Source organism: Camarhynchus parvulus, chromosome 10, assembly GCF_901933205.1.
Source record: "Camarhynchus parvulus chromosome 10, STF_HiC, whole genome shotgun sequence".
NCBI lineage: Eukaryota > Metazoa > Chordata > Aves > Passeriformes > Thraupidae > Camarhynchus > Camarhynchus parvulus.
The window spans coordinates 8,374,889-8,390,355 of NC_044580.1; the positions used below are offsets into that span (position 1 = coordinate 8,374,889).

The window sequence follows — 15,467 nt, forward strand, 5'->3', positions numbered from 1 at the left end:
TCTCTAAGGACACTGCAACAGCTGTGCAGGAAATCCTCATTTTGTTAGATGTTGCATCAAAATGAGCTTGTCTCCCAGGGGCAGTGGTTAGCAGGAACTTCTTCCCCTTGGCCCCAAGAGCCTGCAGTTAGGGGAGCTGTTGAAATATTTCATTTGAAATATTTCATTTGAAATATTTCATTTCTCCTGTGTTGTCTTTGGTTAGCAGGATGCTCTTGCTATCCTCACTGGTTAGCTTCAAGCTGTTGGTATAGCTTTCCTTGTTGGCAATACAGCTCATGATGAAATTAATCAAGTAAACACTGAAAGATCTCTGGATTATCTGTGATGGCACTTAAGCTATGCTGCAAGTGAGGGAGGCAAGGGGAGAATGGGTTGAAAATTATAAAATCTTCATGTTTGAAGTCAGCTATCTGTTTGTTTAAGATTCTTAAGAACTAGACTAGTGGATGGATGGAATGGATAAAATGTTTGTCGCATGCACATCTGAATACAGGGATCTGCAATACCCAGGTAATAGATAATTTCAAAAGAAAACAGTTCAGTGCAACATTTCATGACTTAGGGTAATTGCAAAAGAGCCAGTGTTTCAAAAATACCCTTGTCTTGGTTTAACTCCAGCCAGCAACTCAGTGCCAGGCAGCCACTTGCTTACTCCCTCCCTCCCTCACTGGGATGGGGAAGAGAAACTCATGGGTTGAGATAAGAACAGGTTAATAATTGAAATAAAGTAAAATAATAGAAAACAATAACAACAACAGTACTAGCAATGAAAAGGAAAGAGAGAAAGAGGAGTAAGACCCAAGAAAAAGAAGTGATGCTCAGTAAAATTGCTCCCCAGCTGCTGACCAGTGCCCAGCCATTCCCCAGGCAGCCATCAGCCCCAGTTTATATCCTGGGTGTGGAAAATGCCCTGGCCAGGTGGGGTCAGCTGTCCTGGCTGTGCTCCCTCTCAGCTCCCTGTGCACTGCTCACTGCCAGGGCATGAGGCTCTGACCAGCCCCTGGCTGCAGGTGAGCGCTGCTCAGCACCAGCCAAGGTGTCACTGTGCTCTCAGCATTGTTCCCAGAGCTCCAAAGTGCAGCCCTGCACCAGTGCCAGGAAGAAAATTGCCTCTATTCTAGCTGAAACCAGGACAGCTCTACACCCACACTGTTGAATGGCTGAGATATCTGCCTTACTTCCTTTCTGCTCAGAAATAGATCTATAATCTGGTGTGGAAATACAAAGGCAAAACTGTGTGTTACGATAGTCACATCTTCATGTCTCTTTCGTCACTGCTGTTTTAAACAGACTTGGTTCTCAAGTCCCTCTAAAAGCTGTACAAAATAAAACTTTATTAACCTTATTTTGTGTCTGAGGCTTGGTACAGTGGTCTGAAATTATAGTCAGTGATGGCTGTCATCCAAATTCACAGAATTGTTGTTCTTAACATTAACCAGGGGAAGTCGGAGGCTGGAGAGGGATCCGTCTGTGCTAGCTGACTCTAACCCCTGAGTGGGCTTACCCCCTCCTGGTGCTGGAATTGCTGATGACCTGTGTTCTGTGTGCCTGTGCCATGGAGGTGTCTGTGTGCCACCCCTGCCATTCTCTGCTGCTGGGCAGGCTCAGGGGGCTGAGATTTTGGCTGCAGTTTCCTCTGTGGCTTTTCCTCCTTGCGTTAATTACCTTCAGTTCTCACTGCAGCCTCCGGCAGTTCTGCTGTCCTGAATAACAACAAACAAGATGTGCTAGGAGTTCCTTTTTGAAACAAATGATGAGAAATAGTATGACTGTGGAGATTAGCTTAAATAAGCCTTCTGAATTATGTAATTAATTACTTTATGTGTCTCTGTTATAAACAATTTGTTATTCTTTTATGACTGACAGTGCTTTCATAGTTGCAAAATGAAATCGGGGCACACAATGCGACGAAAAAAATTCTCTACACTGAAGTAACAATTTAATTGTTTTAGCTTTTCAATGTTTATTTCCTTTTCTATTTGTTTGGGGATTTTTTTGCCTTGCTTTTAAGAACTTTTTCTGTCATTACAACATACCAGTTTCGGTCATTGAACTTAATTTTCTATTGCTGCTTAGAATTACTAAATCCCACCCTTTAACTTCACTGATGTTTTTTACACTCTGCACAAATCACCTTTTACTTCTGAATTATGAAGTCAGAGAAAAAGAACTCCAGTTTCACATTTCTGCAGCTGACTGTTTAAAAATGAAAATCAGATTGTCTGTGACTACTGTATTAACATTTTAATAAGTCTGTTGCATATTCATGTGGTAGCTGGTCATATGGCATTAATCTGCATTTATGTGTGTAATTGGTGAGATTTATTTTCCTCTTGTTTCTGATCTTTCCTAACTCCATGTTTTAAGTGATCACTGGAATAATTAGTCATGATGTTTCTATCCTTAAGGCTTCAGTGAGCTCTTCTAAATATTTACTCCTTAGGTCTTCTTGTTAATTTATAATTTAGTGAGTTAGAGTTTGTTCTTTCCAGCTTCATTGCTTCATCCTCTGCAGCTGAGAAACTCCATCCATGTGCATGGTTAACTAAATGATCTCTGGAGCCTTCTTCAGCCAAAGAAAAGCCCCATGGCAGAAATCTGGAAAGCCAGTGATTAAATATTTGCATTTTGCTTTCAGAAAAAATACAGTGCAGAAATGTTGCCCACTGGACTGACAGGGATGGAGCTCACATCTGGCTTGTGCAGAGAAATGATGCACAGCAATTGCTTGGGGTTGATTGCAGTGCAAAGCAGCACATGAAGATTCCTTTGCATGTGGCATTTCCTGCTGGGTGGGAGCCAGGTGATGGGGTGCATGCTGCAGGAAGTGCTGGGCCTGTTTGAGCCTCCTTATTTCCTCTTCCTGCAGCACTTCTGTCCCCAGTTTCCAGTGCAGGGTTGGTGGGGGGGAGCATGGCTCATCTTTACCCATGGCCAACAGTAAAATAAGTGGGTACTGTCTGCTTGGTAGCTTCTTGTCTTTTTCAGTGCAGGAAAACATGCACAGCTCTTAAGACTAATCTCATTTTGGATTATTATTTCTTTCCTTTTCCCCTTTCCCTTCTCTTCCTCCCCTGCCATCTGTGTCTTTGTACCTTTTTGCTCTTCTCTCTCCATGTCCTGCTGCTGCTCTGCACTGACAGCTTTGTTTCAGACACCTTTCCTCTGCTGTGCCTAAAATAAGCAATGATCCAGTTTTACAGCTGCACTTAAAGTCTGCTAGGCTTAGGGCTCTGAGTGCTCCATCCTCGCCAGTAACTCTGTTGGTTTGGGTTTGTGAGGGTCTGGAGCAGATCTGTTGCTCTGTCCAAGGACTGTTCCAGTGGGAGGGATCAGGATCATTCAGCTGGGGATGTGTCCATGTGGATTTTGTGCAGGGCTGTTCTGTAGGTGCAGCTCTGACAAGCTGTGCTGCTGGAGAGAGCTGGGACCTGCCCTCAGGGCTCTGCTCAGCCATGGCAGTGTGCTGTCCATGCATAGCTCACTCCATTTGAGTGAATATTACAGGCTTGGGGCTGGTTCAGGCAGATGAGTGATGTAGAAGGAAGAAAATCATGATTGAATAATATTTTTGTCCCAGAAATATAAACCTCAATGTCAGCATGTGGGTGTTTGCATATGTTGATTCCTTTGAGCTGCAATGCATGCTACTTTTCTATGTCAGTGTTTCCAAATTGTTAACAAAACCCAAATTCAGTCTTCGGTTACCCCTTTGTGGTAACTATGAAAATTGAAGCAAAGCTTCAGTTGCCAAACATTTTATTTTTTATTTTCAATTACGACTTCTGTAGGAATCACAACCTTCAGCAGGTGCTGCTCATTTTCTTTGTAATATTCAATAGAATACTCAATGCATTTTTAACTCTATGGTTTGCAGTAAGATGATGATTATACTCTTGAAACTGTTAAGAATTGCATTAATGTATGAGACTTATGATTATCAGTTCCCTAACACTATTAGAGAAAAATCACTCCTTCACAGGATTCTTTCCCCTGCCTAGTGATGGTATATTGCAGTAATTAAGACAATGTATTTTTTTATCAGCACTTTGTTGGTCTGATTTGTTCCATCCTACTTGTGGTTGATGGCAGATACAGCAAACTCAATTTAATAAATTAACTTTGAGATTTTCTTCTGATTAATTAGTGAAGTTGTCTAGCATCATTTAAGTTGAAAGTAACCTCTGCAAACAGAATTGCATACTGATGAGATCCATATAAACCTTAATGAATGCCAGCATGGAAAACAACAGTGTTTAAAGCATCAATTTCCAAAGTTTTGCTTTTTCTATTTGGACAAAGTATAGTGATTTATTTTGTGGTACTGTGTAGCATTTTTATTAAATTACCTTTAATAAGCGGGCTGCCTCTCTGTTTTGTCAGCTTTTCTGTGTGTGTCTGATGGCTTTCGCCTACAGGAAGATATTTTTCTATCACTTTTTGTTCAGAAGGAAGCTTGGTGAGCTGTTGAGTAGGTGTTTTGAAAACATCTTTACTGACAGTCTCCAGTTATCCCAGGCATCCCAAGATGATGTCCTCTTATAAAAATGCAGTTTGATCAGCTGCTGCTTTGCTTCTGAGTGTCTGATAAATGGATCCTGTATTTTCCCCTGGCAGAAGTCATGGCAGGGATGATTAACAGCCTGTAACAGATCTGAATTTAGTTGTGGAATGAGAGCCTGCTCTGGTGGGTGCTGGACAAACACACAGTGGCCATCCTCCACTTGTGGCCGTGACACAGGACTCCTTGAGTTAAAGATCTGCCTTGGAAAGAGGTGGCATCTCTGGGCCCCTAGTGTTAGATGCAAAGGGATAAGTTTTCCTTTCTGATGAGATGATTTTGGAGTAGTTTCTTACACTTGGAGCCTGACATGTTATGGTGTTACAGGTACAAGATGGCAGATGGGGGAATCACCCTGGTGTAACGTAAGGGGCTCCTTGTCCAAGCAGTGATTGTTTGGAGGCAGCAGAAGGGTTAAGTGTGGCTGTAGCTGGGAGCTGGAGTTCACGTGAGGTGTCCTGCTGGTGGCTAAGCTGTGAGCTTTCCTAAACTGTTGCAGGAGTGACCTCTGCCTAATCCCTGGATGCAGCAGTTGCAGAGTGCTGGCTCATCTCTGTGCCCTCTGGAGTGCAATCTGTCATGTGCTGACCTCAGTTCTCCTCATTTGTGTGTGTTCAGAGATGTTACTGACAATTCATTATCTTTTCACCTTTTGACATTTTTACAGTCAAGAGCTGTGTTTCCTGGATGTAATTATAATGGCAAGTGGTGCATTTTGTTAATTAAAAAGAAAAAGTACATCTTCTGATTATGAGAGTGTTGCAGAATGTTTTTACCAAGCTGCTGTTGAAGAGAAACAAAGATTCTTAAGAACTTGAGCTGTTTTGGAGTGGTTGAGTTTGCAGCTGGAACAGACTCATGAGAATTCAGGTTGTGAATAATAACATGACTTCATCTTTGCTTTGCATGTTTGATGAGCAGATCCCAAAGTTCTTTACTTTGGGAGAGAGATCAGCATCATTGCTTCCATTTTATAAGTTGGAGCAGACATGGGGTTTGGGAGGGCAGCTTTGGTGAGTTCACCAAGGTGGCAAAAGCAGAGCTCTGAGCTCCTGAACCAGAAATCCTGGTCCTGTGTCTGGTGACTTGGTGACACCAGCTTGGCAATTAAATATGTGAGAATAGAGTGTGTAACTGACAGTGGAGTTCCATTCAAGGCTTTCAGGGTACAAAAATGAGCTGCATTTTCCATGCCCTCCCTTTCCTGCAGCATTAAAGGGTCTCTGTGCCAGGTATCATCTATTCCTAATAACATTTGCTTTCACTGAGGGTTCCATGTCTTCCAGGCACTTTACAAGCCCTACCAAAGCCTGTCTCCTCTGATACTGGAGACTCAATTTCTGCTTGTGTAGAAGGCAAGGTGTGCTGTGGCCAGGCCTGGATCAGCCCAGAGCTGGTCCCAGGCACTGAGGTTCCTGTCACTGGCCCTGTGCTCAGAACATCCTCTTTTCTCCAGCAGCTAAAGATGTCAGAGAAATGCTGTTAGGCTTAAAAAAAAAAAACAAGTTAAACTGGAAATATATTTAGAAATGAGATTAAAGAGCATGGTTTATTGGACTGATGTTTCATGCTTATTAAAAGTGAATGCTTTTAGAAGGAATTAATTAAGAATTAACTGCTTAGTCAGGAGCAATTGTAGTGACTCAGAGTTGCAGCTGAAGAATTCTCTGAATTGTTAATGTGTGGCATCTGTGAAGGCTGGGATGTGTCAGGCCAGAGCATGTTGGATCCAGGCTGTCAAAATAAACCAATGGATGCAGCATGTGGAGGTGGAGCAGACACAGAAATGTGGCTGCTGTTCTGTGCTTGCTTCTGGGGAAAGCACTTCTAACTCACTTTTTCTTTTGTGTTCTTTTGCTATTTACCCATCACATCTCTACAGAATGGTTCAGAGCACTTCAGCCTCTGGTCATAATCCTTGGTGCTGACCTAGCACTTTGCACACTCTGGATGTTTAAGATGTTACCTTGTGAATCCACACACCAACCTTGGAGGGTGGAAAGAATGAATGATGTGTGTCAGGCTGCACCTCTGGGATGTGCCAGTGCAGGTGAATTTGGAGGCTCTGGCACTGGGAGGGCCGTGGTGCCATGGCCCCAAAGGGGAAGGGGCTGTGCCTGCTGCTCAAACAGCGCTGCAAGAGGCACAATAACGTGGGAAATCAAGGCTAAGGGTAGTAGGGGTGAAGGTAGAGCTCTTACCAGGTCTGCCTGGTGCAGGGAAGGTGAGGGAGAGCAGCTCAGCAGCTGCAGAGAAAATGGCAAGGGGTGCTTGTGCAGCGTGGGCTTGAAGCAGTTGGAAAGTAAGAGGACAAAGCAGGGGAACTTTCCCATTCTAAGGGGGCCACTAGCCAAATCCAGAAACAGGGGATAACGGAATTTATTTAAGGCTGTGAAGAACTTTGAGATTTAAGTAGTTTATTTGGAAGGTTGATGAAGGGCAAGCTGTTGCCTCCTGCCCTCGATGTGAGAGGTGCCAGGAAGGCAGCCCAGAGCTGGCTGCTGCTGCTTTCCAAAAGCATTAGAAAACTGCTGAATGAATTCTTGTTTGTTTGTTTGTTTGTTTATCGAACAGTTAAATTACTTCTGTTTGAAAAGCAAGTGCTGGGTTTGTAGAGTTGCCAGGTTTTATAATGGCTCCTAGCAGATGCTGCCTGCCCTGGGCTGAGTTTCAAAGGCCTTTGCACTGGAGGAGTGCAGCTGAGCATGCACAGCCTTGTTTGCTGCCACACAGCACTGCCCTTAGGCAAAGGTGAAGCTAAATATATTGCACTGACTCGTGCTAAACCTCCCAGCACTGGTGGGTTTTACAGCTGCCTTTTATTTTAAGATAAGCGGAGAAGCAATTTTGGTCTTCTAGAAAAACAAGTAATTGTAACAGTGGGAGCATCACAGAAAAGTGGAGCACAGCTGCCCAAAAAATGAACCTGGGACCTGCTGTGGCAGGGGGCTGGGAGGGCAGCTCTTGAGGAGAGCACAGGCTGGTGAGCCTGCAAGAAAAAGCTAAATCATTGTGTCACTGCAAAGCCACGTTGTGTGCTGAAAAGAGAAGAATGTCCTGGAAAAAAATGCAGTTATGGTTTGGTTTCAAGTTTGCAATCACTGGTAATTTAAGGAAACACGGTTTATTTCAGCATTTATTGAAATCAGACGTATTTAGCGAGCCTTCAGATTAGTTGTGCAAAATCTTATTCGCCTTATACCAGGGATTTGTGTTTCTGGTGCTTTATTCTTCTGCCTGCATTTGTCAGCTGAGCATCCTCTTTCCTGCCTTGGGAGATGCCAGTCCCTGGAGACAGGGCTCCCTTCAGCCTGCTGGGGCTGGGAAGGTCCTTCCTAAACTTCTTAAGGAACTAATCAGCTTCTTTCTGTGAAGCTCACAAAACATTGAGTGCTGCAGAGAACTCTTGGCTGTGTGTTGATACCTGATGAAATCTACTGGGTTTCACAAGAAAGGAGTTCAATGTTTTTTCTGTGGATAATTATTCTAAGACTGAATGAGCTGTTTGGAATATGTGGAGTATTAGATGTACTTTTCTATTATTTGATTCTGTGATTCCTATAACAGCAGTACTTCTAAGTTATTTGGGAACACCAATAAAAAATAGATATAAAGTTGCAGTGATATTTAGCACTTTCACACTGATTTATTTTAAGTGCATTGGGTAAACTTCATTTATTTTGGCTTTGTTACCAGTGCCTCATGGTGAGGGAAATGATCATTATTAAACAGATTTTTAGTTATGCTGTCAAAGATCTGTGAATGTTCTGACTGTAGATCCTACAGGTTATTTTGGTCGTGTGCTGTCACAAATACACAATGGGGATGCTGAGAGATTGACCAAAACAAACATCCTATTTTTGCAATCAGAGTTTTGTTTATACTCCTGGAGACACTTAAATCATGTCAACTGCATATATGTACATGTATCCTTGAGTGGTTTGGAAATGCTTTAAGGTGTAAAACACGAAACATAGCTTAAACTAAGTTTTTGTTGGTCCTTAGTTAATCCTGTGTCTCTTAGAGAAGCTGCAGCTGATGGAAGAGCAGCAAGATTTCAAACCTGCCAGCATTTCAGGACAACTCCTCTCTGACCTTTCAGCAATGTCATTAGGTTTTAAGTTATTTTCTTGGGTTGGATTTCCTGCTGCCATCATTCAGCTGTAGGATGGAAAGCACTAAGCTCCTCTCTGTCTTTGATGGGCACGATGCACACTGATGTTGGTGGTACCTGTGTGTGTGTGAGAGCAGGATCTCTCCCAAGAGTTCCCTGAGTCACAGCTTCCTTCCCTGGCAGCTGTGTCAGCTGTTTTCATCATTGAAAATTCACTGTTTTAAAAATGTAAAGCAATTTCAGCCTTACAAGTCTATCTTGTCACCACAGAACTGCAGTAGAGCAACTGTAGTGAGATAAAGACCAAACTCTCACTGCTAAATAAAAGATATTTATTGTGTACTTGCATTGAAGCAGGACAGGATTTTAGTTTTTGAAGATCACAGCATCAGGTCTTTAGCAACAGTCTGTGCTGTTTTGAGTTAAATAAAAATGAAGTTATCATATGCAATGGGGATGATGCCCTTACGCACAACCTAAACCTGTTATTCCAAAAGGAAAGAATAAAGCAGTCGCAACTCCACAAGGGGAAGAAAAAAAGGGAGAGAAAAAAAAAAGGAAAAGCCAGGAGATTTAATTAATTAACCTTTTAGCACTGAGGCAGTGGGGAGAGAAGATGTCCTGGAGGTGGTGGCCTTTAAATCACCCCGACAAGAACGTTCCTTAAAAACATCAGCACCTTGGCAGTGTCCTCAAGGTTAACAAACATAAATGATTTAAGATCAAAGGCAACCTAAGTACTAATGTTCTTCTCATTAAATTGCCCTGTTATTTGCTTTCTTCTTTATATATTAAGAATACTGCACTCTGATCTTTTCTGCCAAGCTCATCTGTGTTATGACATGGAGACCATTCAGCTTTGAAGTAGTTCATCACAGGCCAGCATTTCCCAGTCCACAGCAGAATCTTTTCAAATCAGCTGTTAATGATACAATTTTTCCAGGGAGAGATGCTGGTAGCTTGGGTATGAATGGACTGATAGGGATATTGAGGTTGATGCCAATAATTTCTGTGTTCCTTTTGTTGTCAGTAATTCTGCATTCCTTTTGTTTGTTTTGCCAAGTTGATGTTTGTGTGGGGGGTGTGCTTATATACATGTATTTAACATTATTTGCTGTGGAGTCATGAGTCTGAAAGCCAAGATCAAGTGATACATCTGATGCATCGGCCATAGGAAGCAAAAAAAGCACAAAAAAAGTATTGTGCTTTGATGATTCAAAAAACCTTTGGGCTTCTTTAATCCTCTCTGAAATGCTTATTGATAGAGAGTTCGTTTTTCTGCTTCAGAGAGAGATTTTCAGTTGGTACAGAGGAAGAAGGTAAACAGAGATATCTGTAAGGATTTTTTAGTCTGTATGTCCTGATTATCCTGATCTGTCTGTTCAGTTTGCTGTGGAAGTGATGACTTTGATGCAGCAAGCTGGTTTGGATTTTGTGGGAAGCAGCTTAAGTGGGTGCAATTTTGAATGAAAATTGTTTGAAAATTATTTGAAAATTGTTTGAAAAAATATTAGCAACTTTGATGTTTCAATTCTTGCGCTGGTTCTTCTTTTTTTTTTGCCTCAATTTTTCCTTTGGTCAACTAAAATTGTTACAAGCTGTCCTGGATAATGAGAGCTGTCAATGGTTGCTCAGTGTTGTTGCAGGACTCTGTACAAACTGGAGGTGCTCAGTGAGTCTTTCTGTTGCTTCCAATATATCTGACAGCTGTGCCCTCATGAGAGGAGCAGTTCCTCCACACTGAGCTCCTCTGAAAGCACCTACTGCACATCTTTATAAAGTACAAAATTCAAAGTAGCCAGTGCTACTAAAAGCATTGCATTAAGATACATGCACATCCTCAACAATGGGGTTTTTTCACCTCTTGAGAGCAAGGTGATGTTTTTGAAACCACTTGCTGGTTTCTTGTGTGTTGTCATTTCATTCATAATCTGCAAAATCCTTTTGTGTATGTGAGGTATCTCAGGGCAGTTTGCAGCACTCTGTCTTTCTCAGTGCTGAACCTTCTTTGAGCAGCAGCTTTCTTCAGTGTTAAATTCTGCAATGTTTATTCAAAGCACAAGAAGCCCCTGTTGCTATGCAGGCTGTAATCTCAAGCTTCCAGCAACTAGGTAAGACTAAATCTCTTCAGTTTTGGCACTCTGACAGTGAATTTCCTCATAAACATATTGCCTGTCAACAAAATTTTGTAGATAAAGTAAAATTGTCTTTCAAAGTTACCAGCCTATGCAGAAATATGGCTCTGCATTATTTTTTGTGTTAGAGAATGCCTTAAATTGCCAGTTAGTTGTTGCATAGTGTGTCCTCATTCTTGTATTTATCAAGAAATAGCTGTTAGCCTCCCAAAGTATAGGCCTGAGAGAATTTGTACAGCAGAGGTCTGAACCAAACCCTCTGCAGCTGCAAGCAACCCCAGCCTATCATTTCACATTTCAGCTCGTGAAGTGTCTGGGCCTGTCATCTTAAAATGGCACTTTTAGTGTAGTTCTGTCATTTCTTTATTCTTCTGCTGTTCAGAAGAGCAAAAGCTGAATGTGATCCTGAGTGTAACTTGGTGTTTCAGTGGTGAATTGCTCCCAGACTGTTCCAGGCTTATCTTTTCAGGATAATTTGGCTTAATATTGCATCACAGTGATGTAGTTCTGTGTGCTGGGATCTGATTGCTCTCTGCCTTTGGGGGAAAGAGCACTCCTCCACCTCTCATCTCCCAGATTGCTTTTCCTCATTTCTGTTTGCAAAAGCATTAAAATGTTCCTTCCATTCAGAAGTAATTAAAATGTTAATTAAAATGTTCCCTCCATTCAGAGGTAATCTTAATTTTAAAATCATCTATTTACTTGTTTTATGCAGAGAAAAAAACTGCAGGAAGATGAAATATTGCATAAAATGTGGCATCTGGCTGCAAAGAGGTGTCACACGTAAAGCTCTTGCCCTACTTACATGTTTCATTGGCTGAAAGTTATAATTATAGCTTTTTGTTTCTGACTGGCAACATGTTAAGTACCCAAAATGTCAGGTCAAAGGTCAGGGGCTAATGATTTAGCTAAAAATAACTCTAAAGATGTAGTGTATATCTGAGAAAGAGCTTGGGTGCTGTCACTTTTGTTTTCTAGGCATTTTTTCCTTTGTTTTGGCCTTTTAAATTTTGTTATTAGCACAGCCTGATTATGAAAATTTCATTTGACATAAACAGATGGTATTCTTTAGACCACTGCTTATACCAAATCATAAAAAAATAATTCTCACTGCATTTCATGCATCATCCAAGGGGCTTTGATGCTAGTTTACTTGTTATTATTTCCCTTTTAAATGTGGTGGGGTTTTTTGTTTAATGTTTTTTGTTGTTAAAGAGCTTTCTGCTGAGCTGGCACAGCTGCCTGGCAGGACCACAGCACCTCTCCAAGAGGGGATGGAGGTGCAGTGCCCAAGGGGCTGTGGCAGGAGCAGCTCATCCCCTGCTGCTCTTTGGGTTGTGCTGCGCTGTCCTTTCCCTTCCAGTGCCCAGTGTGATCTGGGGTGTTTTGTTGTGCTTTCCTTTCTCTCTGGCAAGCAGCACAAAGAATAATATGCTAGAGGATGGCCAGTGCAGTGTGTTAAAGCAGAACAATGGATTAATGTACTGGGGGAGACAAGAGCAGCCCTGAGTGTGGATGGAGGACACTGCTGCACACACTGAGGAGCCCTTTGTGTGCCTGGGTGCCTGCTGCAGACACACAGTCCCTGCAGGAGGGACAGCAGCACTGTGTGCAGCTCACACACACACATGTGCAGAACACAGCACACACACACACACACACACAGTCCCTGCAGGAGGGACAGCAGCACTGTGTGCAGCTCACACACACACACACACAGTCCCTGCAGGAGGGACAGCAGCACTGTGTGCAGCTCACACACACACACAGTCCCTGCAGGAGGGACAGCAGCACTGTGTGCAGCTCACACACACACACACACACACACACACACACAGTCCCTGCAGGAGGGACAGCAGCACTGTGTGCAGCTCACACACACACACACACAGTCCCTGCAGGAGGGACAGCAGCACTGTGTGCAGCTCACACACACACACACACAGTCCCTGCAGGAGGGACAGCAGCACTGTGTGCAGCTCACACACACACACACAGAGTCCCTGCAGGAGGGACAGCAGAGTGTGTGCAGCTCACACACAGCAAAGCCTCTCTTCTCCAGGCCGGTGTGTGCAATGTGGATGGGTGTATGGACTCAGACAGGAATGTCCCTTATTCCTGGGCACATGAGTGTGTGCTAAGGAGAACTCTTCATATCTTATGACATAGGGGAAAGAAACTCCGGCTAATTAGTATTGTTAAGGAGGAATTATTTCAAACTCATTTTTTCATTACTGTCTTTGTAAAAGTGGAACTCCTGAGAAGAGACCAAGGACTGCAAAACCAGAGAGTGTTTTCCATGCTCCCACACATGTCCTTCAGGAGTGTGACAGTGAGAATGAGACACCTTTATTTCCATGGCTTTTCTTGGCAAGAGAGCTTGTTTTTTATTGACAGTTTTGTTAGAAGTCTGTTTTGTCAGAAGTCTGAGTGAGTTTGCATTCCTTGGTTTTCTGGAAGCTTTTTGTACTTTGGGAACTAAAAAATCTTAACCCTTAGAGGATCTATTTCATAGAACTTGCTCAGAATTCAGATATTTAATGATATTTAATACATGAAACAGCTGGTGATCTACAAATGAAAAGCTTGTGATGTTGTTGCCTGTTTCCTGTGTTAGGCAGTCCGTGCAGTCAGACCAGAAGTTTCATATTTTCAAATGGCATGGGGTTTTCTTTTTCCTATTTCAAAGAGCACAGGAGGAAAAAAGAGACAATGGTGCCAATCCTATGGAGAAGTGGTTGGTTTTGACTCACTGCAGGAACTGTCTGTGGGAGAGGAAAATTGTTTGTTACCAGTTGTCCCACTTTGAGGTGCATTTTTAGGCATTTACTTGGATTTCTCCTGCATCCTGCTGCTGCTCTCTTTGAGCAGGAGGATCCATAAAACTCCTGCAGCTTCCTGAGCCACAGGCTCTCTCCCACACACCTCTGTCTATCACAGGTGAACTCTGTGAGGGGGAATGGGGAAGAAACAAGAGTGTTTATTCTTAATTTTCCATCTGGAGATCTTTATTGTTACTGCAAGCCATCCCAGGCACACAGAGCTCCCTGCAGACCCTGCTTGGTGGCTGCTGTCTCATGAGGTCTCATCAGGGGCAGGGATGATCCCTGTGGCCAGGGCTGGCCCTGGGTGGGTGTGTGAGACCTGGGCTCACAGCCTGGGTGATCAGCTGGGCACTTGTGCCTGCCCATGGCTGTCCCACTGACAGCTTGCTGTGCATGGATGTGAGAGCTGTGCTCTAGTCATTCACACCTACTGCGTGTGTTACATGCCAGCTGAGAACGTGAAATTAGGTTGCTTTGATCGTCTTAACACTTTGCTATTAAATTTAAAGCAGCACCCAGCCGTTCCAAGCAAATTCTTTTTGCCAAAATGTGGAAAATCTGCCTCAAGTGGTGCTTTGGATAGACAGATACTGCCTTAGCTCTGCCAGGGTTGGGGGACAGAGGCTTTGAGCAGCACAAAGTGGTGCTGGAGCTGTGCTCTTATCTGAGGGCTTGGCATTGTTCTTGAAGGAGACCTTGAGAATTGCAGGAGGGTCTGTAAATAATTGTTACCCAGAGCTGTGCCCACAGGTGATGAACTGGGCTTAACTCAGCAGTTATTGTGGGGTCTTCTCCAGTTTATAGTGCCCCCATATCTGTTGGGACTTTGAATTGGCTCGATTGGACAGCAGTTGGTGTGGATGATGTTTGTGCTGCTGGCCACACACCCCAGTCCTCCCCTGGGAGAGCAGGTGCTCAGAGCTCCTTCAAAGGCCACAGCAAACCTGAGAAAGACCAAATGGATGTGGTGAGAATGGTGCTCAGCTCCAGGGTGGCAGGCAGAGCTGGTCACTGCTCTTCTGCCAGCTGGGAATGCCTGGCCAGGCACCCCAGGTGTCCGAGGTCCCTCTGGGGTTATCACAGGCATGGACATCATCCTGGGGAGAGAGGGAGGAGGAGGAGGGGCTCTTGCCTCTGGGGCCATGGTGCACTGGAGGCTGTGCTGAGGGACATGCACACAGTTCTGCATTGGGATACCAATGGGCTCCTAAGCATGACATGTAACACCAATTTGAGACAAAATCACCAACTTTTCACCAAGGAACACGTAATTTATACATGTTTGATAAATAGCTTCGTTATTTCATCGGCAGGGGTGTTTTTCTCATCCAGAAACAGAATCCAGATCTTCTGCCAGGCCTTTAGGCTACAGAAACCATAGGTAGTGCTTCCATGCATGTGTCTTGGATTTCCCTGCACAGCATTTCCTGGTGCCACTGGCAGCCCTGCAGGCTGTCACTGTGCTGCCTGAAATGTCATTCACAGCTCCTGGGCTGTACAGCCTGGTCTGTGCCTTGGCTGTGCTCTCTGTGTTCCAGCCCCAGCTCTGTCAAGCTTTGGGGGAAAGTTTTATTCCTCCTTTTGCTTCTTTTCACATTAGTGTGTAAAATAGGATTAAGCTTACCCAACTCATAGGAATACTTCAAAATACCTTTTTTTAACTTATTTTGCTTTGAAAATGTAAAAGCTTTGAAAAGCACATATGGTCTTTATTTTAAAAGTTTCAGTTTAATGTTAATTTCTGTGTTTTGTAATGTGTTGTTTACTCATATAGTTGGGTTTATGCACAGAGTTCTGTGTGAGTTGAGAGAAAATTATTTTAGGATCAA

The 15,467-nt window shown here is 43.3% G+C and overlaps 1 protein-coding gene across 1 annotated transcript in view; it reads left to right on the top strand.

Moving 5' to 3' along the window:
* MYO5A (myosin VA) overlaps nt 1-15,467 on the top strand; it is a 101,261-nt gene that overhangs the window by 28,571 nt on the left and 57,223 nt on the right.